Here is a 9,503-nt window from a genome sequence, read left to right as displayed (position 1 = left end):
TAAAATGAGGCTTTGGTAGAAGAATAAGATAAGTGTGAGTTTTGCATTTTGTGTCCAAAAGATGATGTGATGAAAGGAATACATGGAGCAGGTGACATGCGTATTTCTTCCACCATTTCTGGGAGCATGTTTTGAAACCCTATCCTTTAGAGTTTGGGGATAAAAATAGGTGTACCCTGGCTTTATGTAAATAAAGATGATGCATGAATAGACCATGTGGTGAATAAAAAATATAACAGGTTACTATTTTAAATAATGGATTGAATTGATATTTGAAAAAATACATGAAATCTGGTATTCACATACAAACATTCAATCCAAGTAGTTATACATGTAGTGGTAATATTAGGGTTATTTATTGTAAAAAACTGTGTTTGAGTTTTGCTTTGAAAATGATGATGGAATTCAAAAGTTATGTGATATAAAAGAAATCTCATAAAAAAGCAAGGAAACCAACATGGAGAAATACATGGGATCTGATACAGGGAGTGAATAAAAGTGAATCACATGCATATCAATTTGTGAATTATGGATGAAATGATACATCCTATGATGTATATATACTGACGAAATAGGAATATAACAATTTTGCATGAAAATTTAATTCAAAATACACATCATGTCCCATATGAATATACTTTCATTGATGTGAAACTGGGTCACTTACTGTAGAAATATTAGTGTTAGTACTCAGTATTCACTGAAGTTCATTTTGAGTTTCAGAAATGAATATGTATGTCAAGAAAATGAATATTTCTGAAAAATCTCTTGGGAAATGTTGATTATAAATCCACACAGATGGACATGAAAGAATCAAGGTAGTATAAGTACATACACATATATTTCATGTTTGCAAATTCATACTATATATATTACTTTTAAATGTAATAGTACCTATGCCAATCAAAATTCATAAGGGGATATATATATCCTTCACATATGTACCCAAAGTATTCATTTTCCTATACATTGTTTCATTGTTTTATGTCTAAACTTGTTGAAGTATAAAGCTCACCACAGCTTGAATTTTAAGTTACCTCAGTGTATTGGCGGGCAGTGATCTTTTCATGAAATTCATATTTTCCAAAGTGAGAGTACTCTCAAGAATATACCTGTGATGGCAGTAGGATTATATATATGTATATAAAAATATACATTGTGACCCAGGCAACAGAGACAGGGAGTCAAGAAGTTACATATTTGTTAATTTTGAAAATTCATGGAGAAGTAAAATGAGAAAAATGTGTCACAAGTTTTATAATATGTATCTCTGATGAAGCAAAAGGCAAGTCCAAGTATACACCCTGCCTCCTATCAAATGTCTCTACTTCTATTCCTTAGAATTATTTTTATCGATTTTAAGATAAGTAGTCAGAGCCTAGAAGGTTATGGGTTAGTGACAGAGATTCAATACTTCAAATGGCAAAACGGAAAATGAGTCTAATATATATGCGAACATGTGGCACATAAAAACCTTCTACTGTCATCCACCACAATCCCTGAACATTACTATCACCCCAAAGAAAACACAATGAGAGGAGAAGAGGAAAAAAATCTGTTAATACATATCTGGAATTGGAAATTCTGAGGAGCTCACAAACTTGGTTGTGGCAGAAGAGATCCCAAAAGTAGAGAACAGGGTAAACATTCCACAAACATGGAACTTTGCTGACCTAATGACTTCTTGACTATCTGCCTTTGACATTTGTGCATTAGAAATATAGCTTTGTGCTTTAGCTTCCTTTGTAGTGAGACCATGAAAGCTTGGTCTGAGTCTATGTGAACAGGAGGACATGGGTTCCTATTGTCCAATAGGAACAGGAGGCAGCAGAGCTGAATCCTCTCTTTGCAGGTAAATGTGGCCGTTCGGTTATGAATGTCTCCCTGGGTGGATTGTGAAGCCTTTGGCTCACCGCCCAGTTTTAATGGCATTTCTTGCAGCTTCCCTGGAAAATTGGTGTTTGTTTTTGAAATACAAAAAGGTCAACCAGGACACAGTGCTGGAGGGAGCTCTGTCACGTGGGGTGAGTCAGGGTCTCAAGGAAAAAACACAAACTGGGCTGCTACCCCATATATCTTTCCCACTTGAGCATAGCAACTTGTTTCTGAGCATCGCCCCAAATCCTCTCCCCACAACAACATGCCTTTATATTTTCGGGTATCCTGGCTGCACCTTGTCAGTCACATGTCATTTGGAAGTCAATTACAAAACCACAGGGGCCCACCAAAGATGTTGGATCACACACCTGCACTCCATTGCTCCGGGCCCAGTTCCCTGCTGGCTCCTACTCACTGGCATCTCTGTTCTTCACCATGGTCATGAATTCCACTCAGTCAAAAATGGCACTCGCTGGTTCAGTCATGATGAGCAACCAGAGATCTAAAGGTTCTCCAGGGATTTCGGGTCATGGGATTCTCAAAAACTTCATGGTATTGGCCTAGCCATTTTTCAAGAATGAAGAAATTGACACTGTGGGTTTTGATTAATTCAGGAGACATTAAGTGTTGGGGAATCTTCTTTCAGTAAAAGCTCTGGAGAGCGCATGCAGGCAAGGTTCCCAAGGAGTGGCAAAAGGTCACAGGAATCCAGGCCCATTGGGGTCTAAAATATGAGGTTCCTGTGAGTTTTGGCTCTCAAGTATAGCTGAAAAGGCTTTAACAGCAAAATCATGTGAAATCCTGGCTGAGATTCCCAGTACTGTGGAGAAAGCCACCCTCGGCCTAGATCTCAGTTCCCAAAGGCTCCTCTAATGCCTGGCCTTCTAAAATCCCAACACAATTCATGGCAATAGTTCTCTGAGATCAGTTCCAGAACTCAGTCTCTAATGGCATCACACCAGAATTCAGGCTGAGGTGAAGCCAGTCATCTTTTCCAACCACCAAACAAAAGACCACTATTCTAACAAAAACACTCCCACATCGCCCTCATCTTCTTCCATACAGACACTCATTATAACATTCTGGCTGGGGGTTTCTAAAGGGTGAGCAGTCTAAGATGGTGTGCAAAGTAAGCTCTCATGCCCATCATATGCCAAATATCATGGTGGCCTGGACACCCTTCCTGAGAAACAGGATAGATAAAATGGGCCTGTAGTTAATACTACTCTGCTTCTCAAATTAGAGGCCTCCTGTCTGCCAGGGATAGATTCTTTATGTGTACTAGACTCATGAAAAAACCCAAACACCTGTGTGCTAGTTACAAGAGGGCTTGCAACAACTCATTTGACCCAGAGGATCCCTGTTCTGACTTCATAGGGGTCAGGATCCTGACCAGAAGAAGGCAAGAGACTTCATCCAATATTACACTTTTGTTTCATCCTTTTAGATTTGGATGGACACATGAGATTTTTCTTGAGTTTTCTGGGGTGCTGAGAATGTAATTCACAGCCACACACAAGGCCAAGAGTCTGATTCAGACACAGCTTTTACAAAGCACTTTACTTCAAAGGCACAGATTAGGCCTCTTCATTTCCATTTGAAACTGTTTTCTTGAGGAGTCTCAAAGGAGTGCCCTAAGGCAAACACCTCCCTGACATTCAGGGGAACAGAACAATAGGGAAGAAAGAAGCCTGGAGAAAAACTTTTGTTTAATTGAACACTGTGGCACTGACAGCTTCTGATCATGCAACTTGGGTTACTATCTATCCAAGCAGGGATTCTCCAGAGAGATCCTTACCAGTCATTCTAATTTTTGAGTTTTCTGAGATGCTTGGCATGCCCTTTAGCAATCCAGTCCATGGTCATGTCACAGAGCTTGAATGTGGTACACATCTTGGACACAAAACCACAAACCCCTTCAGAGAGTGACCAAATTTCAGGAAGAATACAGGAACTTAGGATCTTGGTAGGTGTTGCCCATCTGCAAGGCAAGCAACAGTCCATTCATAAATTGGCCATGAGGAGTCCTGCAAAGATTCCCACTAGACAGGACACATTCACGGCTGCATTCTTCTCTCAACTCTCTTTAACCACAAACCCAGTGAGATCCACTGACATAAAAAGACTCACTAGTTAACAGTCCATTTCAAACCAACAACAACAAGAACAACAACAACAAAAAACATTTTTCCTTCATGTTCTCAGAACATGAGACAAAACGACAAATTGAAACACACACCCACTGAGACACACAAACCACCCCTGTATTTGGTCTGCATCTATCCACTCTGTCCTCTGACTGGTGGGTGAAAATATGTTCCCCAGCAGTGGCCTGTCCTGTCTCAGCTCTGGTCTCTTTGGCCATGTCTGTGTAGTTGTCAGGAGGCAGCAATGAGCCAACACTTCTTTCTCAGGAAAGGCCCTTGTTGAGACCATTCAAGGCATTTGGCTATCAACACATCACTAGGTACCAACAAAGAATGACTCTGGCCTTGATACAGACAAAAAAGTGAGCCCACTGGGAGTGGAACTGCCTCTGGATGCCTCAACTCCTGCATCCCAAGATCAGAGAGTTCCATCACCAAGGAAGTGAGGTGAGGTCACTTCCTTCAGGGAAGTGGATGAGGTCACTGCCTTGGCAACCACTTTGTCCTAACAGTTGTTTCCAAGCATCCCATGAGATGGAGGCTGCCCCACCTTCCTGTGACATTTTCACAAGACATAAAGGTCTATATACCCTAGCAGCCCGGGATCAGCAATCCACACAGGCCTGATTGTGTCCATCTTCCCTGCATTGAGAAGAGAGAGGCTGATTCAGCCTCATCCCTTCATCCTGACTGGGTTGTTGGCCATGGAAGATGACTTTAGACCTCACAGGTCCTACCTAGCTGCCTACATTTGCTCCAGGGATCATTTCTGCATCTACCTTTGAGCTTCTCAGCAGCTGGAGGATTCCCTACATACTTGTATGGCAAGATCAACTCAGGACCTACTGTTATGTGAAATTACATTGAGGGAACAGAGTATGGTTAAGGGTCATATCATGCTCGATTTGGTTTAGGGGTCATTCTGCTGGATGAATACGGGTATTGGGCACCTGGGATATTTATACGAATGTAAGGTGAAATGTAAGTATGAAAATAGAAAACTAGGTAAGATCTGAAGCACACAAGTGTGTTGGGCCCTTGATTTGGATACATAGTTTTGAATTATGTTCTGCAGAGATGAATCCTCTAAATCCATAGACAATGGCAAGATTAGTGACCTCCCACCACGGGAGTGTCAACTGCTGGACAAGGGGGACCTCTCTTGTCAATCTAACTTTTACAAGCCACCTCAGCAATCTAGGCCACAGTGTCCCAGGACTTATCACACCTGGAAGCCCAGAAACAGCCTGAGCCTTGGGCAGCCTCCACCTTAGCCCAGGAGGCCACTGCCTCATCTCAGAATAGTCTTGGTGTTGCTGATCTTCCCAAGGTGGTTGAGTCCTCCTCACTGATGTTGATATCCTCATCTGGGCTTGGATCTTAATGATCCTTCAGAGGAGGAAAAAACATGATCCACAGGGACTGGGCCCCAGGCACAGTGGCGCTTGCTTGTAATGTCAGCTCAGGAGGCTGAGGCAGGAAGATTGCAAGGTGGAGGCCAGCCTCTGCAACATAGCTAGGCCATAAGCAACTCAATGAGATGCTGTCTAAATAAAATAGAAAAACGGCTGGGGAGTTGGCTCAGGACTTAAGTGACCCTGGGTTCAATCTTTGGTACCAAAAAAAAAAAAGTGATAGAGCCCAAATATCCCATTTATACAGTGAATTAAAATGACCCTGTGCAGCGTCTCATGTTGTTGGACTGGGGAGCATGGGGCTGGTTACACCCTCCAGGGGACCCAGGCCAGATGCATAGCCAGTGTCCTGCTCACTGACTAAAGAGTACCTGGTGTCCCCCTCTGTCTCTGCACCCTGGCCCCAAAGGCTCCAGCCTCCCTCTGCAGCCTGGGACCAAAAGGAGCCTTTATTATTTCAGAGGTGAATGTGATGGTCCAATAAATCAGAATGTGTCCCCAGGATCTGGCAGCCTGCATGGCATCAGCGGGGCTATGTCATCTGTAACTTTGACACCACTCACGGGTCCTGTGGGCACTGGGTTATAAGGGCTGAGTCAGGAAGTGGCCTCTTTTGTGGCCAAGATCACTGGGGCCCGATGCCTCATATGTAATGAAGATTTGTCACTCTAGCAGCTCCATAAACAAGGTCTCAAGGATCCCTGACTTCAATTAAAGCCATCAAAACACTCCAGGGGTGGAGGCACAGGGACCAAAGTCACCCAGTCTTCCCTGTAGCTTTCATGAGAGGTGCTGGAACAGCCGTGTCCAAGCCCACCCACCGGCTGTCCAGAGGGACAGAGCCAGGGATCCAGGGAGGTTGGGCATGCTGGGGCCTGCACACAGAAGACGCCATGTGAGACCAGCAGAGTGGGGTCCAGGTGACCAGGCCAGCAGGCACTCCAGAAAGCGACCCCCTGCCACAATCTGACTGGGCACAAATCACGAACCACTCGAGCAGGAACAAACTTTATTTCTGACTCTACCAGCACACTCCACACACGCTCCCTGGGAACTCTCCCGAATGACACCCACGCGGCTCCTCCAGGCATCCCTCCTTCAGCACTTCCCCAACCAATGCAAACTCTCCAGGAATCCCCATGAGAACTCCAAAGTAGCAGGCCTAGGCATACAGTAAGGATCTAATATACAATTTAATCAACCCAGCATCATCTTAATGGCTCGCCTCTCAACCAGTACTATTAGCAAAATGCCAGGGGCCATTCTGACTCAGCTGTAGCTCTCAGCATCTCCCCCTTATGTTTAATAAAACAACAAGCAATGTGGCTTAGGGACCATGCCTATTAGGTTGTCCAATACTACATATGGTCTTTAACCATCATCGAATGAGCTGACCTCAAGGTGTCAGCCTCCTGTCTTATGTTGGTACCACTGCAATTGGATATTACCCGTCACTGACTACCGGTCCAGCATAGAGCCATACTTGTAGATAGGCCTTTGCACCAGTGTGTGTGAAGGGGTGAGATTTTTTGCCTCACCTCTCTTGGCCCCAATATTTGGCCTTGGTGCCAGTGGGGGGTGAGGTTCTTTGCCTCACCTTTCTTGGCTCCCAAATTTTAGACCATCACTAGCAGAAATGAGGAGGATGCAAAATGCCATGACACCAAGCCAAATGACAGCTCTTTTTTTGAAAAATTGTACCACCGATGACACCATCTGCAAAGATTTTCCAGCACTACCACAATTCGCTGCACCAACAGATAGTTTACAATGCATAAAAGTGATACATAGTCCAGGCAAGTTCTTAAAGCAGTTCAAAGCAGAAAATAAACTAAGTACAGAATCTTTAAACATGTCAAAAGCTTGTACTACTGCATTAAGCTCTACCTTTTGAGCTGATTGTTTGGGTAATAAAAATGTAAAAGTTTGATCAGGGGTAACTACTGCTGCTGTACCACTATTTGACCCATCAGTGAATATATTTGGAGCATTCATGATAGGGGTTTTTCTTGTCATTTTTGGAAAGACTACAGGATGTGAAGACCAAAAAGACAATAAAGGATTAGATGGTAAGTGGTTATAAAATGAAACATTAGATTTACACATGATTATTGCCCAAGTATTTAACTATTAGCTAACTCATCAATTTGATCCATAGTATATGGAGTAATAATTTAATAGGAAGAAATTCCAAACACTCCCTTTGCTGCTTTTATTCCTTTGAGTATTAATTGTCCTACAGCCTCAGGATACCTAGTAAGAATAGTGTTAGGAGAATAAGATAAATGTATCCACAATAATGGACCTTCTTGCCAAAATACTCCTGTAGAAATATTTTTATTGGTATTACAATAAATAATAAAGGCAAACATATCAATTCTATCCAAATGCATATTTTCCATATATGTTTCAATAATTTTTAATGCCTTTCTTGCTTCAACCGTTAACATTCGGGGCAAATTTGGATCTGATGGACCTTTTAGGATATCAAATAAAGGTCCCAACTCTCCTGTTGGTATGCCTAGATAAGGCCTTATTCAATTTATATCTCCTATTAACTTTTGAAAGTCGTTAAGTGATTTGAGTTGATCTACTCGTACTTCAATTTTAGGTGGACGAACCATGGTTGAGGATAATAGAAATCCTAAATAATTAACTGGATAATTTAATTGTACTTTATCTATTGCTATCTCTAGATTATAATTTTTTAATAAGTTTGTAAGTGTGGCATAACATTCTAGCAATGTGTTTTTAGCTTTGTGTGCTACTAATACATCATCCATATAGTGAAATATTTGTAGTTCAGGATTTTGATTTCTAAGTGGCTGGATTGCTTTGTTAACATAAATTTGACACATAGTTAGGCTGTTAGCCAAACCTTGAGGGAGTACTTTCCATTCATATCTCTGATCAGGAACTTCATGATTTAGTTCAGGGATAGTAAATGCAAAACATGCACTATCCTCAGGATGAATTGGAATTGAAAAAAAAAAAAACAATCTTTAATATCTATAGCTAAAACATACCAGGTTTTTGGCAAAGCAGACAATTGAGGAATCCCTGATTGAGCAGGTCCCATAATAACCATCTCATTATTAATGGCTCTTACATCTTGCAATAATCTCCATTTACCAGATTTCCTTTTGATGACAAAAATGGGAGTATTATGGGGAGATAAGGAGGTTGTATATGTGCCTCTGCTAATTGTTGTTTGACCAGGTCATGGGCTTCTTGTATCTTTTCTTTAGTCAGGGGCCACTGAGGAACCCATACTGGTCTTTCTGATTTCCAAGTAATTTTGATTGTCTCAGTGGCCCCTTCTGAAAACCCAATCCATGTCTATTTATTCCTTGATCTATTTAAATTGGTGCTGTTATACCTTGTTATTGTTCTCCTAAACTTTTTTTTTTTTTCTGAAACCTTGTCTACCCCTAATAGTGGGCGCATTAGGATTGATGTTATTTGTTAATGTCAAACTGATCTAGGACACCTTGTCCCCATAACTTTATAGGAAGATGATCCAATACATATGGCTGTATAATTCCTTCACATCCTTCAGGATCCTTCCAATCTAATACCATTGCAGTTCTATGGGGATTAGTCGCCACTCCTAGATCTTGAAGCGTTTGAGTGGCTTGTTGTAATGGCCAATGTTTTGGCCATTCTTGATGAGATATGATGCTAAGGTCAGCACCTGTGTCCAGTAGCCCATTAAATTCATGTCCTTTAATATTTAGTTTTAGCATTAGGCAAGAATCTAAATTAAAAGACAGCATAGCCCAAACTACACATGTGGAGCCTAATCCCCTGGAACCACTTTCTACAGTACTACTGGAAAATTTATCATGCAGGCTGGGTAGTATTAATAACTGTGCTATTCTATCTCCTGGTGAAATTACTGATATACCTCTTGGAGAACTAGCTGTAATTTTTATTTCACCTTCATTATCGGGATCAATTACCCCAGGACTTACCATAAGTCCTTTTAGTGTAGAAGAACTGCATCCCAATAATAAGCCTACTGTTCCTTGGGGAAGAGGTCCTTTTACTCCTGTGCGAATGA

Source organism: Callospermophilus lateralis, unplaced genomic scaffold (assembly GCF_048772815.1).
Source record: "Callospermophilus lateralis isolate mCalLat2 unplaced genomic scaffold, mCalLat2.hap1 Scaffold_105, whole genome shotgun sequence".
NCBI classification, from domain to species: domain Eukaryota; kingdom Metazoa; phylum Chordata; class Mammalia; order Rodentia; family Sciuridae; genus Callospermophilus; species Callospermophilus lateralis.
This window is presented reverse-complemented; position numbering follows the sequence as displayed.